We start from the raw sequence: 14,650 nt of genomic DNA on the forward strand, positions 1-14,650 counted from the left end.
AACAAAAAGTAATTAAAAAAAAGAGAGATAAAAATAAGAAAGGATGAAGTGAAAGCACACTATTCACATTGGTTTTTAGGGTGTTTTCACTTTTCATTTCCTAACTGGTCATTTCATTTAATAATCAAGCATTTATTTTATTTTTCAAAACTGAAGATTTTAAGAGAAAAGTAGGACATTTTTCAAACATTATAAGGAAATATTCATTTCTAGTGGAACAAAAAATTCATGTTGACTTCTATAAAACATGATAACATTTCAGGTTAGCCCAGACCAGATACTTCATTTTATCTGTTAAGTTGTTAAATACAAATTTATAATTTTATATGAGTAAGTAAAGCTCGTGCCTCTTGCTGTCTTCTTGAGGTATATTGATCAATAAAATCATTTATTAACTGTCTTGTTGACAATTTTCTAAGGCAACAGGACTGAAATCACTTAAATAAATAGTCTTCATTAAAATAAATATCATCCTCTTTAATTCATTTATTTCCTTCTAGACATTTTAGGGATTCCATAAATGATGAGTGACTTTTACAGAAAAAAATGGAGTTTTAATTATTTTTTCTCTCTTTTTTTGCTTGATTTTTAATAAAAATAGCAATCAATAACAATATCTTTAAAAGCACATAAACCAGCTATCTTATAATGGTTGGAAACTCTTGCAAATGGTTTTCAGGTATGTGACAGACTTCAAAAAAAAAAAGAAAAGTGGTTATTTAGGCTATAGTCAAATGTTTTTTCACCATACCAAAGAGCTAATAGCATGTATTTTGGCCTTCTACAATTAAATTTTTCTAAGTCAATTATTTATCTTCTTTTATTTAGTTATAAATGAATTTAACTGAAACAAATGTTCACAATTTCCAAATTACATTCCTTAAGAATACACACCCATGTGAATACAAATAAAAAAAATAAAAAATCAGAAGTTTGTAAGGTGAAAATGTCATTGTCTCCCAATTTTTAACCAGATGCAGCGCTGAAGAAAGGGAGAGAGAACAGAGGTGAAAGTTAGATCAACCTTCTTCCTGTCAGCCATGCAAAAGTTTGAATGAAAGAGTCATCATATCACTTTCTAGAGTATCCAAGTACAGAGAGGCATGATGAAGGAAAAACAAGTTATTTTTTGTCAGATGTTATATGGGAAAAAAAAAAATCATACCTCTTGCTGCAGCTGGCAAGGGAAAGACAAATGTAGAAACTACAGGCATAACCTCCTCTAACTAAATGTTTTGAAGTGTTGATTATAAGGGAGAGTCCCAGGTGTTCAGCTGACTTCTGAACTGCCTGCTGAAATGCTCTTTCAAGTCTGTTTTTTACCCTTAAAGGTGTTTCCTGCAATAAGACCTTTATCAAGATTTCAGGTCAACACAGCTGAGTAACACACATATTCCCCAGTCATGGTGCTATGAAAGGAAAATATTCACATGCTCTTTTCCCATAATGCAAAGGAGAAAGCTGAGACAGAAACAAAACCATTTTTTCCTGATCATATATACTTGTGACCTTCGTGGAGTCATTTAAGCTCCAGTCTTCCTCTATAAAGCAGAGATAACCTTCACCAGTAACCCAAAATGTACTGTTAATTCACTTGCTGGGAGTTACTAAAAACCTATGACAATGAAATGGGTGGATTTAATGGGAGTGAATGGAAAGAGAAATAAGTCGTTAAGGGGAGGCTGCCTTTCCCCTAATGCTGCCCAGCTTGGCACAGGCTGACAATGGCCTGGTACTGCACAGCTGGACAGCTCCTTTGAGCATCCCTGAAGTGGCAGCTCTGAACTCATGCCTGCCTACAGAAGCACCTATTGCTGTCTAATGGTGTTGGGAGAGGGCATCAGACCTCACATTCACATTAATTCTATTATACCACTATTAGGTAGTTTCAAATGAGTGCAATTAGAACATAAGGGGGGAAAAATCTATCTAATGTATAGCATTAAATTTTAATAGGGAGACATACTTGTCTGCATTTTATAGTGAAAAGCTATTGCTGCAAAGGGTCTGGTCACTTTTAGTTTCCTTTAGGCCTTTGAGCAAACTATGGGTCTATATCATGAGTTAACTAACTTGGAAGCAAAAGTGTACTGTCAAGACCCTTTACATTTTTATTTAGGAGCCTGAAACAGGCTGCTTCAATAGGAACTATCTTCTTTTCATTATCAACAGTCAGAGAAATTCTAAAAACATTAAACATTTTTGCACCCCTGACTGTCCACAGCCACTGTGAAATGAGCATCAATTTTTGAGGGAGGTACCTGTCTGTAGTCCATCATAATAACTTCTGTCAGCTTCACTTGACACATGGAAAAATTATTGCCTTGAACCTGCTAGATCTACTTAGATTAAACTGTCAGGAAGAACTGGGTAAAGGAAGACTATAGAAGATAATTTTTTACCTCATTTAATGCTTATAGAGTAAACTAGACTGCCCTTGAAAACACAGCCCATAGAGAACTGTCTTCTTGTGGAATTAAAGCCACTCAAGTGATGCTCCCTCTGCACTATGCATTATCCAAGTGGGATCTGATCCTGTGTTCAAGCCTGCAATCATCTTGAATCCATTCTCTTTAACCAAAATTTCATATATGAATGCAGGGGTGTTGCAGACTCCAGGACATCTCCCAGAGGAAAAGTTCACACTCTAACATGGCATTTTGCCAAAATCCTAAATCTGACTTCATACAATCTGAATAAATCTTGAATGGGCCAAGTTGAAATTCAATCCCTATAAGTCACCAGTACACGTATCTGGGACTTTTTTGCCCTTTAAAATTCTAATACAAAACAACACTGAGAATTAAAGCATTCAGATCACACATTTTGACATACTGCCTCTACCCAACCTCCAAAAACTCCTTATTATTTCCCTTCACTTCAGTATCAGCATACATATAGTCAAAAGATCCCAAAGGTTGCAGCATCTTTAGCAAAAATGAAAACCGAACCAGGATGGTAAATGTGAAGCTAAAATCAAGCTCCTACTGGTCAGGTAAGGTGCACAAATTCATCAAGGTTTCTCTGGCTTTCTCCTCAGACACTTCAGTGAGCCCTTATAGCCTCTCCTCACAATAACCAGAAGTTCATGTGCCAAACATGGCAGTTCAGAAACGTTTGCTGTCACACTATCACTTGAACTATTGTGCTTCAGCTTCTCTTCCAGCCGGTGACAGATGTTATTCTCTGTATATTTGTTCCTGCCTAGGTATCACACTCCATTCCCATTTCCCATTTATTGAAAATACTTGAAGGAGATAGCTTGGAAACCCGGTATATAGTACCAACAAACAAAAGGATACCCAGAGAAGACTGAAAATCTGGGATCTAAGTCACAGTTCAACCCTTTTCCAGCTATGTGTGTTCAAACAGCATTCAAACGTTGAGACTAACCCAGTAAACACATATATTCTTAGGTGAATCACAAGTGGAGCATCATTTCTCAGCTGGAAAAGCCATTTACTGATCTGTTTCCCATGACAGCTTTCCCACCATTATCATATTGTGTGCTGTCATACTACAAATCAAGACCTACCCCATTTGAATGAGAACAGAGGTGATTTCAAAGAAAGCAGGAGCTGATTTATTATATATATATATATATGATGAAAAATTAATGAGGGCATTTTCTTTCCAAATCACAGAGCTTCTGGTTCGTTTGGCCAAGCTCACATTTTGATGCAGCATGTTGTTGGTCCTATGTACACTCAGGCACTGTGCATCTTCAGATTGTGGCTATGCTAGGCAGGAACTAAAAGTAAAATTATGCTAAATTTCAAGGTAGTTTCCAGGATTCTATCTAATTTTGGGATTTTACACACTTTACTGCTTGGAGCATAGAAACACAGTTTCCCTTGCACTACCCAACTTGCCAGTCAGAGTTAAGGAAACATATATGTGAATCCTGTAAAGGAAAAATTTTTAAATTCACCTGGTTTCATTGTGAAAGTGTTCTATACACTGTGTGCCAGGGAGGCTGGTATTCACTCTGCTTCAGATTTTGCATACCTGCTGATCCCAGAGTCATTGAAACCACCAGCTAATCACACAGCTTCATACTCAGAGAAAACCCATCAGGCCTTTGAATCCATAACCCCAGCTCTGACAAAACATGAATGCTTCTTCCTTCAAATCATTTCCAAATTTTAATATGCTTTTGCTTTTTAATCTGCTAAAGGCACTTGCTGAAGTCATTTTCTTATCCTGACAAGCACTCAACAACTTCAGTCTCCCTGGATTTTCTAACAGGAGCCTCATGCTCTACTTCCTCCCTGAGCTTCACACTGATCAAAACTGCTTCAGCTTCCTGTCCCTTGCATTTGCTGCACTGTCTCCTCAGCATCATCAAGGCAAGGATTTATCTTTTAAAGCCCTTAGTGTGTCAATCCATAGCTTTTCTTTTTTACCAGGAATCCACTGAGACAAGATAGGGACTTATCTGCATGGAGCCTCTCGTCACTAATTATAATTTTAAAAATGTACAAAACACGGATGTCAGTAACAGTTGGTTATGGATTTTTATGTCATCCATGACAGAGAAAAAAATCTGAGGGACAAAAGCATAAATTACTATAAGGTAGGTCTAAAAAACAATGCAGCTCTGTAATTCCAAGACTTTCTTCTTTAAATTCAGACAATAACACACAGCTCAAGCCATAGACAATAGCCCCCTCTGCTTACAGATGTATAAAATGACCCTAATTGCTTCTCTTTCTCTTGTTTTTATAATGCTTGTAAGGTAAAATGGATATCTTTGGAAACAAAAATTATTAAAACAGATTAAGCTGGGGAATGGCAAGGGCAATCTCTCTTCTCTGGTGTTTAACAGTCACAGGGGTGTGACATCATATACGCCTTCCCAACCCAAAGATGCTCCTTCAGGTGACTGCAAGTCTTGAAAGTTACTTCCTGCTTGCCCCAGCTTCCAGGCTTTCTCAATGAAAGACAAATAGCTCATGTTGACATATCTGCCAGCTGAGCTCCTCATCCAAGCCCCTCTGTTACTCTACCACAGCTGAGAGATGATGATCCATGGAGGCAGGAACAGATAGATCCATCCTGAGTGAGAATGAGAAAGGGAGTCATAAAGCAAAAGAAACAGGATATCCTCTTATATGATAAAAGTTTTTAACAACACCCAGGTTGTGAGGAGAAGAGAGACACAGAGCAGGGACAATGTCAGGAGAACTCCCTATCTCAAGTGTGTTCTCTTCAGCAGAGGCAAATGGGACCCTTGCCTCCAATATCAATAAATTGCAAAGATGGCCATAGTGGAAAGGATATTTATATATAGACAAGAACAAAATTTACATTGCCTATATATGTACAGCACATTGTTGGGTATAGAATAGTATGTAAGACTAAAAAAAAAAAATTCAGTCAGTGTCATCATAGGTCAGCTAAAAATTTTTTCACAAGAAAAAAGATGTACATTCAGTATGTTTTATCAAAGCATAATGCAAATACCTGGAAATCAAAATAAGCATGAAGATAAGGCACAAGGAAATTCTCTGAGCCACTGCTTTTAGGTCTTTTCTGTGACATTTAGCATGCAGCCTTGCCTTGCTCTCTCCCAAACCTCAAATTCCATATTTTTCATGAGCAAACATAGAAAAGAAAAGGAACTGGAGGTGAGAATAATCCCTTTTCTGCTGAAAGTCAGGCAATAACTTCACATTCTGGTAATCCTTTATCCCGTCTTCCCAATTCTCATGCATAAACAATAATATACATAACACCAAACTTCCATCTGTTAGCACGGCTGTTACCAGCTGCCAATTATTTTAGGCAAGATAAATTGTGGCTGTCACATGTTCTTAAATGAAAAAAAATAGATGAGAAAAGAATATTTTGTTTTATTCATCTCTGTTTTGTCTTTATCTGTTGAAATAAAACAGTTTCTGTTTTTTCAGCCTCCAGCAATTAGAGTCAGCATCTGAAATGCTGGAGATGGTTTCTGTCAAATCTTTTATTGTATTTTGTGCTACTTTTCTATCAACAGCCACTTTTCTTGTACAAAACTTTTTATAAATATGGAATAATCTTAAAATTTTAGAGGAAGCAATTCTGGGCCTATCACGTACATTTTATCTTATAGACCAATTTGGGAAAGCAGAAAGAAATGCTTATTTTGAAGAATAACTATTATCCCATCACTAGCAAATGATATTTAATCTGAAACTCATTGACTTTTTTTATAGTTACACAAAACAAATATAAAATTTAAAATTACTGCTCTAAATGGCTCATATAGATATATTCTGCCTTTTTAATTATGAAATCATTAACACTTTATTTATCTCAAATTATTCCATTACACTGTTTTTAGGTAATATAGTAAAAAAAAAAAAAAAGAGGAAATGTTTTTTTTTAATGTAGAAAAGTTAACTTTTCAGTAAGTTTCAAAGAATACCCAGACCTATGTGTATAACACTTTCTCTCATAAAAAGACAGAGTACTTTTTGAATCTTAAGCATCTTCCTCAAACGTTAGCAATTTCAGATACAGACAGGCAATCTTGTCTTTTTTCATGTTATCTGCATGCATTGTTCTGATGTTGTTTTAATATATTCTCATCCTTACCACCTTCATAAATTTTCTGCCTTTGTCCCCTGTTATTCAAAACCAGATGGCCATCTCAGATCTCAGACAAAAATTGATTATTCTGTGATAGTAGAGTTATTTCCACTTCATTTCCCTTTTTCTCTGCTCATGGCAAAAGAAAAAGCTAAAACAGGAAACCATGATTTATTTTCTCCTGTTTCTGAGCAAATTGATATAATTTTAAATTAATTATAATTTAAGTCACCTCACTCTGCTTCTCTCAGCTAAAGTAAGCAAACATATTTTATTTTTAATTCAAATAAGATGTTTAACACACTACAAATAGCCAAGTTCCTTGCAAGATCCAGTTTGTTTCTAGAAAGGAAATGCACATCTCTTATTATTAGCATCAGGCAGAATAGCTTAAGCTTACTCCATACTGTCAACATAAGCGAGTACTTCATTTTGGTGGGGAAAAACCCTCTGGACAGGTTATGTTTATTGCCCTTCAATTCTAGATCTTTTACCATTAAAGATGTAGCTATAGTATGCCTGTAAAAATACCAGGTACTTTATGGATACTTTACATCAAAAGTTCATGGTCTGATCTCAATAGACCAAGCTCTAGCTATCACATGTGTGATGGAACTGGAGATTTCAACAGTGGTCCTCACCCAACTCAAAAAATTGTTTTTAAAAACCATATTAAGTAAAAGAAACAGTTGTTTACTGTTTTAAAGATCAGGAAGAATTCAAAAAACAAAAGCAAGAATTTATGACACAAACTAATAAGTGAAATGATGACATCATCTCATCACTCCACAGTATAAAGACTACAAAACTTACAGAATATGTGACAACAAAGAAAGTATCCTTGGTCTGGATAACTATATCACTGCAAAGCCATCAAAGCCCTCACATCAAGAAAACAATTTGTTCCATAACACCCTTGAATTTGGGGAAAACACAAATTTTATGCTCACTGGTATAACAGTATGGTATAGCAATTTAGCATGCTGCAAATGAAAAGCTGTTTGACAGACTTGTTGACTGAGGATTCCTTGTCTTCTCCCTCAAGACATCAGCAATACAAAAACTCTGTGCTACAGTTTGCATTGTTCAAAGTACTGGGCAATCATCTTGGAAGTGTTCGGTCTGCAAGGCTTAAGAAAACTTCAAAATGTGGTCCAGACACACTGTCAAGTTTCAGAAATGAGGAAAAAAAATTAAAATACCCTCATTAATTTTTAAAAAACTCATAACAGCTGAGTAAGTATTTTGAGACATAGTTCTTGATTTCAGAGCACTTATTGTTGTTTTCTATTAGAAAAAGGAAACTACAAGAGCATTCAGGAACATTCATAATACAGAGAGATCCCTTGGATCAACACCTAGCTGTCTAATTGGTGTCAACAGCAAGGATTTGGTTTTTATGACTTCTGAGGACCAAGGCCTGAAAGGGAGAGACAGCATTCACCCAACTGCATGGGGTAAAAGTATCTTTGCCAAACAACTGGCTAGCATGGTGAGGAGAGCTTTAAACTAGGAATAATGCAGAGGGGAGACAATAACCCTCAGTTAAGTGAAAAAGCAGTGGATCTGGCTGGCAAGCAACCATTCTTCATGTGCCATAAGACAGGTAATCAGTCATGAAATTTATGGTAATTCTTTCTCTTTCTACCAGGGAGCCTCAGTGATGCTTCTGCAGGGTGAACAGTGGAAGTCTGGGATTTTCTGCTTCAACTTTAACAGAGATATGTACATAGATCTCAGAGTTTTACTGCAATTTAATGCATAGCATTCTCAAAATCAAACCACAAATTGCCTTTCTGTTCAGACTTAGGAGACTTTCAGTGAACAGCCACAAGTGCCTTCATAAGTTGCCCTAGTTTTCTTAGCATTTCTAGTTTTCTTTGCATTTCTTGCAGTTAGTCAAAGTTCTGGCACTTTTGATCTCATCTCTTCTGATATCAGAGACTCCATCAAGTCATCTAAGGACTGCTTTGTTGGTGAACTGGTGCTCAAATATTGCAACTGTTGCTAGCAATGTCAAATCAAGCATGAAAAAGAAAAGAAGAATGACAGGATGGTCAGTGAGGAATGAAGTTTCCAGATTCAGCAGAGTAATGTGGATTGATATTTTGTCGCTTTTTCATGTAAAAGGTCACATACACACAGCTGAAGGCAACAAAACTGGTCTGGCTTAGGCATCTCTGCAGCTCTCTGCACTAGTTCTGTTTAAAACTGAGCTGGACAAAGTGTATGCATTGTCATTTACTGGCAGTTTATCCTGGTTCCTTGTTTCTTTCCAATTATGAGACCATTCCCTAATATCTCAAACTGTCATTAGAAGTCTACCCATTATCCATTTCCCAGTACACATTTATTTGTTTTTTCTGATTTAAAATATTGTTATAATCTCTCTGAAAAGAGAAATTAAACTTAATTGTGGGTCTAACTTAGCTGCAGTTTGTTTACACTCTGTGAAAACACCTTTAGTTTCATAGTATCTCAGACATTTTTAAAAATAGCTACAGTAAATTACCCCTCCACTAATTTTACTTCCAGTAAATTAAGAGCCTTGCACCTGAGAAATTCCAAAGCCTGTACACAAAAATATGGCTATGCTTGAGAACTGAGTAAGATCATATGTAACAACTCTTAAACATGAGATAAATCCTTGAAGGAGATAAAGTCTTCAATAAGAAAATGTTAATTCCTTTATGTGTTCTGAAAAAAAAGAGCATATTTAATCAAAATACTCAGAAAATACCCGGGATACACAATGGCAAACTAATTTATGCTCTCAGTTACTACCATGTCAAGCACAGCTAGAGTTTTATGTTACTGTTAGGAGAAATATTGTTACATGGAAATACATGACATTTCCAGAGTGAAAGTGAACACAATATATTCTATACAAACAGGTCCTACAGACTGACACAGAGTTTCAGACTTTCAGGAACTCAAGTCAGATTGTATGAGCTCTACCTGTGTCATTTCTCTTTTTTTTCACAGTACACAAAAAAAAAAGATGTCAATCAATCTGGTACCTGCAGTAAGCACAAACTTACAGCATCAATTTAACTGTGTGCAAAGACTCAATTAAAAGCATCCTTCTCCCGTAAAGAGTAATTTACTCAATGTAAATCAGTACTAAACTGTTGGCTGACTTTGAGTCTAAGTTTTCCACCCCCTTTCTCTGCAGCAGAAGGAGAATTTTTTTAAAAATTCTTTTAAAAAAGCCAAACATACCTTGAAACCAGAAGATGGTAAAAAGGAATGACTACCATTTACCACAGATTTTGCCTGACATTTCTGTAATAAAACACCATTTTCTTTAAAAAGTTATATATCACTGACAATAATCTCTTTTTTTGGCATATATATGTGTTCAGCAAGATACAATTAAGCAGTTACACCTCTCCCTCCTCAAATCTTTTTGACCACTTGCTTATTCTCTTAGTATGGAAGTGCTAAACTCAGGAAAAACATCACTCAGTTCATTATGTACAGAGGAAAACAATGGGAGAAACATCAAGGTTTAGGTACAGTTTGTACACCAACAAAAAGTCCATATTGCAGTTCTAAAAACTCCATGTTACATTATTTGTATCATTGACTAAAATAACCCAATAGACATACCATATAAATTTATGCAGACACAGAAACTATTGCATGTATTTCTCATGCTATCTCTTAGACTTACACATTTTTGTACATTTAACTCTTGTAAATCTAAGGAATATACAAAATGAAGAGCTAATATAGAGGGGTAGCCTTAGGTTGTGAGTTAAAGGTGGTCCAAGAGGGGAAGTTTTTGTTTAGGGTGTGATCTTCTTTGGTATGCATGCTTTAAAATGGTTTTTAATATAGGTCACATTTTAAGATGCCGTCCTGTAGGCAAAAGCCGCAAGGCTTTGAGGAATTCAACTTTTGTTTTTTCAGTAAATGTCCCTGTGTCATACCATTCTTCACCCTGCCTCATAGAGTGACAAGCTGCTCTCTGGAAAGCAGTCAATGTGTAGTTCAAAAGACTGATGTCTGACTCTTTCCTTGTGCATTTTCAATGGGGAATGAGAAAAAAAAAAGGCCCTGAAAGGACAGAAGAAAAAAAAAGGTATAACTCCATGGTTAGGGTGATGGAACACTGCCTGAGGAAACCATAGTTGTTGGACAAGTCACTTTAGCTAAAGGTTTGATTGTGCACTCTATTTTTCAAATGCTCGACTTACAATATTTGTCTAATCTACCCCCTGACAATGTTTGAATCCTAGCTCTTGCCACTGTCTGAGTTTGGTAAAATTTCCTCCCAGTCTGACAAAGATGTGTGTTAGCCAAGCGAATTACTGAGATCACAGTAAATAAAACCCCCCTGTTAATAGTTATCACACAAAAATCCAGTTTTACACCTGTAGCCCTGGGCTTGCCTGAGTTCTCTGCAAGATGGCAGATGTGCAATCTGGTCCCATGCATAAACAGTGTTTATTACTTGAGGTGTTAAGAGCTTAAGATTTCAGTGAGATCTGATTTGTTAGCTGCTGAACTATACAAGCATTCAAAAAACGTAATTTGTAAAGGCTAAAAACATTTTAAACTTGGTGGAGAACATTGTGGTACAGAGGCCAGACTGGAAGCAGATGTGTCCAAGCTGTTAAATTGCATTAGTCCCCCAAGCAGGGCAGCAGCAAATAAAATGCCCTTGGTCATAGTCTCTGACCTGTGCTATTTGACACAAGCCAAAGTCATGACAAAGACTGTTTTGTTTTGAGTTTAAGGGATTGAATTCCAGTATTTGAGGATGTCTCCTGGCACAGTTTAAGTTACTGGCATGGGAGGAGGCCCTGGTTCCTGGATTTGGACCATTATTTCCAGAACAACAGAAGACACACTGGCACTAGCCCACCTCCCAGATGAAGCCCTATACAGGTTCATACCCAAAACTGGAAGTTCAAACTCTTTAAATCAAAGTTGATCAGCTTTACTTGTAACATTGCTAAACTTAACTTTCTAGAAATGAAGAAACCATTTCTATGCAAGTATTCAATCAGGGCTACAAGCTCAGCAAATGCCATTGAAGCACTCTGGAGGACACACCCAGCACGCACATAGTTAAAATTGTCAATAGGACAATCAACCGAAAATAAAGTTATAATGGACAGGGTCAGACAAATAATGAGCTGTGCTGTAATTGTGTAATTTACATTATTAGTCATAAATCAGTTATTTGTGATGATTATATTTAACAATTGTCCTAGACTACTAAAATTGCAAAGATAAGGCGTCTTGACACATGTCAATAATGTTGTAATTTTATTACAAAAATGAGATCTAAATTATTTACAAATCCCTTGACTTCTATTGACTCACCAATAAGAAACAGACCTCAACACCAGCATCTGGTATTCACCATTCCATTGTGGTCCCTTCAGAGAGATAAATTGATTAACCTTCATGGAACCCCACATGTATTGCCTTCACTTGAAATAGTAAATTAATGAGTTTCATTAATTCAATTAATTCTGGTTTTCACTTCAGCTGTGTCCTTAAAAGCAGCTTTGACTTTTATTCTTTTATTGTTGACACATAGTGAAATATTGTGTACAGGGAGTCAAGAAAAAAGCAAGCCAAAATAGAGCCATGAACTGGCACTCAACTTTTCTCCCTAAAATTCCTTTAAGTACAATGAGACTTTCATGTTACATCCATTTTGCACATTTCTTTTCAACTGTGCCATGGTAAACAATCATACATTTGGCATCTTTAAATTTTAGGACTGGTATCTCCAATCTTTCTCTTAAAGAGAAGACTGGTATCTCCAATCTTTCTCCAATCTTTTTCTCTTCAAGATGATATGTTTAATTGTATTATGTATTATACTCATAATTAGTCTTCAAAAGTAAAGAGAGATCCTGGACAATATTTATTTCAATAGGAGCATCCCCAGGGAAATGAAACTGGAAAACAAACTGTTAAATGAAAACTAAAGGATGCAAACAGAAACTTAAGATTGCAATTTCTTTTATCATATTACTCATCATTTTGGTTTGTGAGTCATAACTTCCACTTTATCTCCCAGAGTTTTTATAAGCATCTGCTACGCTGTGGGAAAGAGCTTCTGGTAAGCTATAAGCCCTGTTCATCCATAGCTCTATGGCCCGTGGTGGAGAAAGTTCAGCACATAGTAGGACCTTCCCTGAAATTTTATTTGAAAATTATCCCATTAGCAAAATATTACTAATGTTTCTTTACATGCAGAGCGATGGTGTGACATGTGAATAGATGTACATTTGCATATGTTGTCTGAGCAACTAATGATGTTGTTTTCAACTGCAGCCTTAAACTATAGCAGATCAACATTGATCAGCTGTTCTCAGGAAACCTGGGTGTGCACACACATGGTGCATGGAGAACCTTTCCAAAGAAATGTAGACTCAGTGTAGGTGTATAATTTTCTGTTCAAATTACTTAAGCACATCACTGTTAAGTAGGCACGTGTTCCTTTCTGTCTTAATCTGCTATAGCTGTTCAAACTGGTGCCACAATTGTCATGTCTTTTAGTATATTAGATTATAAAAGTGATATTTTCCTATTTTAACCTGTTAAATTCCGCAAAAATGCAGTGGTATCATTTTAGACTTCACTTTCTAAGGAACAGAGTATCAGCAGATTAGTTTTCCTTGTTATTGTCAAAGAAAAGCAGGTTGGGTGTGGTGGGTTACTCTGAGAACACACAATGTATGAGTTATGACAGAGAAACTCAAAGATATACTTTTGACTTAAACACTAGAGGATGTTCCTTCACTCACTGGAACTGTCTGTAGAGACAGCACTCCCTTAAAGTCTGGAAAAAGATCTTTGAGCTCAGCTTCAAGACTTGGCTCTAGGTCACCTGAAGTAGAACTGAAAATGTGAATCTTCTAGCTAACAGCACTGACTGGGCTGTACACAAAAAATTCCTTTTTAGGTTTGAAAAAATTTCCCAGTAAAATTCATAAGTTCTTAGTGACATGAATATAAATACAGAGAAAATGCATTTCCACAAAAAGAACATTAAAATAAATTCTTTACTTAGCTATAGCAATATTTATTACGTGATCATATATCCATTTTCACTTACCTTTTTCAGCTTATCACAGAGTTCAAGGAAAATTTTTGATGTGTAAAGAGGTTTTTAAATTGAAAATTCTACAACAGCTAAGAGACAAGTAAGGGAAAAGTTGTGAAATTCTGCAATTTTTAATACTTTCTTTCTGAAATCCACAACCATGGTGTAAATTTTCATCTGAGTTCTGAGAATCAAAAAATTTTTATGACTCATATAAAATGCAAAAGGTAAGTTATCAGGCAACAATCTGCAGATGGATCTATGATTCAAAATTTCTTACAGTCTGTGTGAATCTCCTATTGATCTTTATCTTTCATTGAGATTTCATTTTTTCTCTTGCATTTACACACCTCATAGCATATGAGGAGTGTTTAGATGAGTAGTGAGTTGGAGAAAATAAATTATCAGCCCTATTTCTAAAATCTACTCTGATTGTTTCCATCTGCATTCTGTCAAAATTGCTTAGTAAGAATAATTTGATCCCAGATGACCATCAATAAAGCAGAACTTTATTGAAAAACCAAAAATCTCTTACAGACACCAGTTTGTAAGTAATAATGAGTTAGGCAGAAACTGAAACAGTACAAAATGACATCCCTTCAACTGCTTAACTGAAAATCAATTTTTTTTTGACAAAAACATTGATTACAATACTCAAGATAAATCACTTATTAAAATTTTGAAATTCTAGACATGCTAAGCATTTTCTCACATTGCTGAGGCCTCATGGCTAGATCTGAACTTACTGAGCAAACCCCCTCAAGTCAGCATTCTGGTTAATCTTCTCAGTTTTCAACAAGCTAATTATTTTTTAAAGCCCAAAACTTTTACTGCTTCTATGCCTTATTACCTTGCCAGCTGAAACTTTCTCCAAAGTTCTTGAATTCTGCTCACTGAAATGGAGGGATGCTCAGCATAATCTGTGTTGATTCATTGCAATCTATGTTCAACACCACAATGCAAAAGGAGAGACAGCAGAGCAGGAGAGAAGTGATATTG

Source organism: Lichenostomus cassidix, chromosome 4, assembly GCF_008360975.1.
Source record: "Lichenostomus cassidix isolate B80296 chromosome 4, HeHo_3.0, whole genome shotgun sequence".
Lineage (NCBI taxonomy): Eukaryota > Metazoa > Chordata > Aves > Passeriformes > Meliphagidae > Lichenostomus > Lichenostomus cassidix.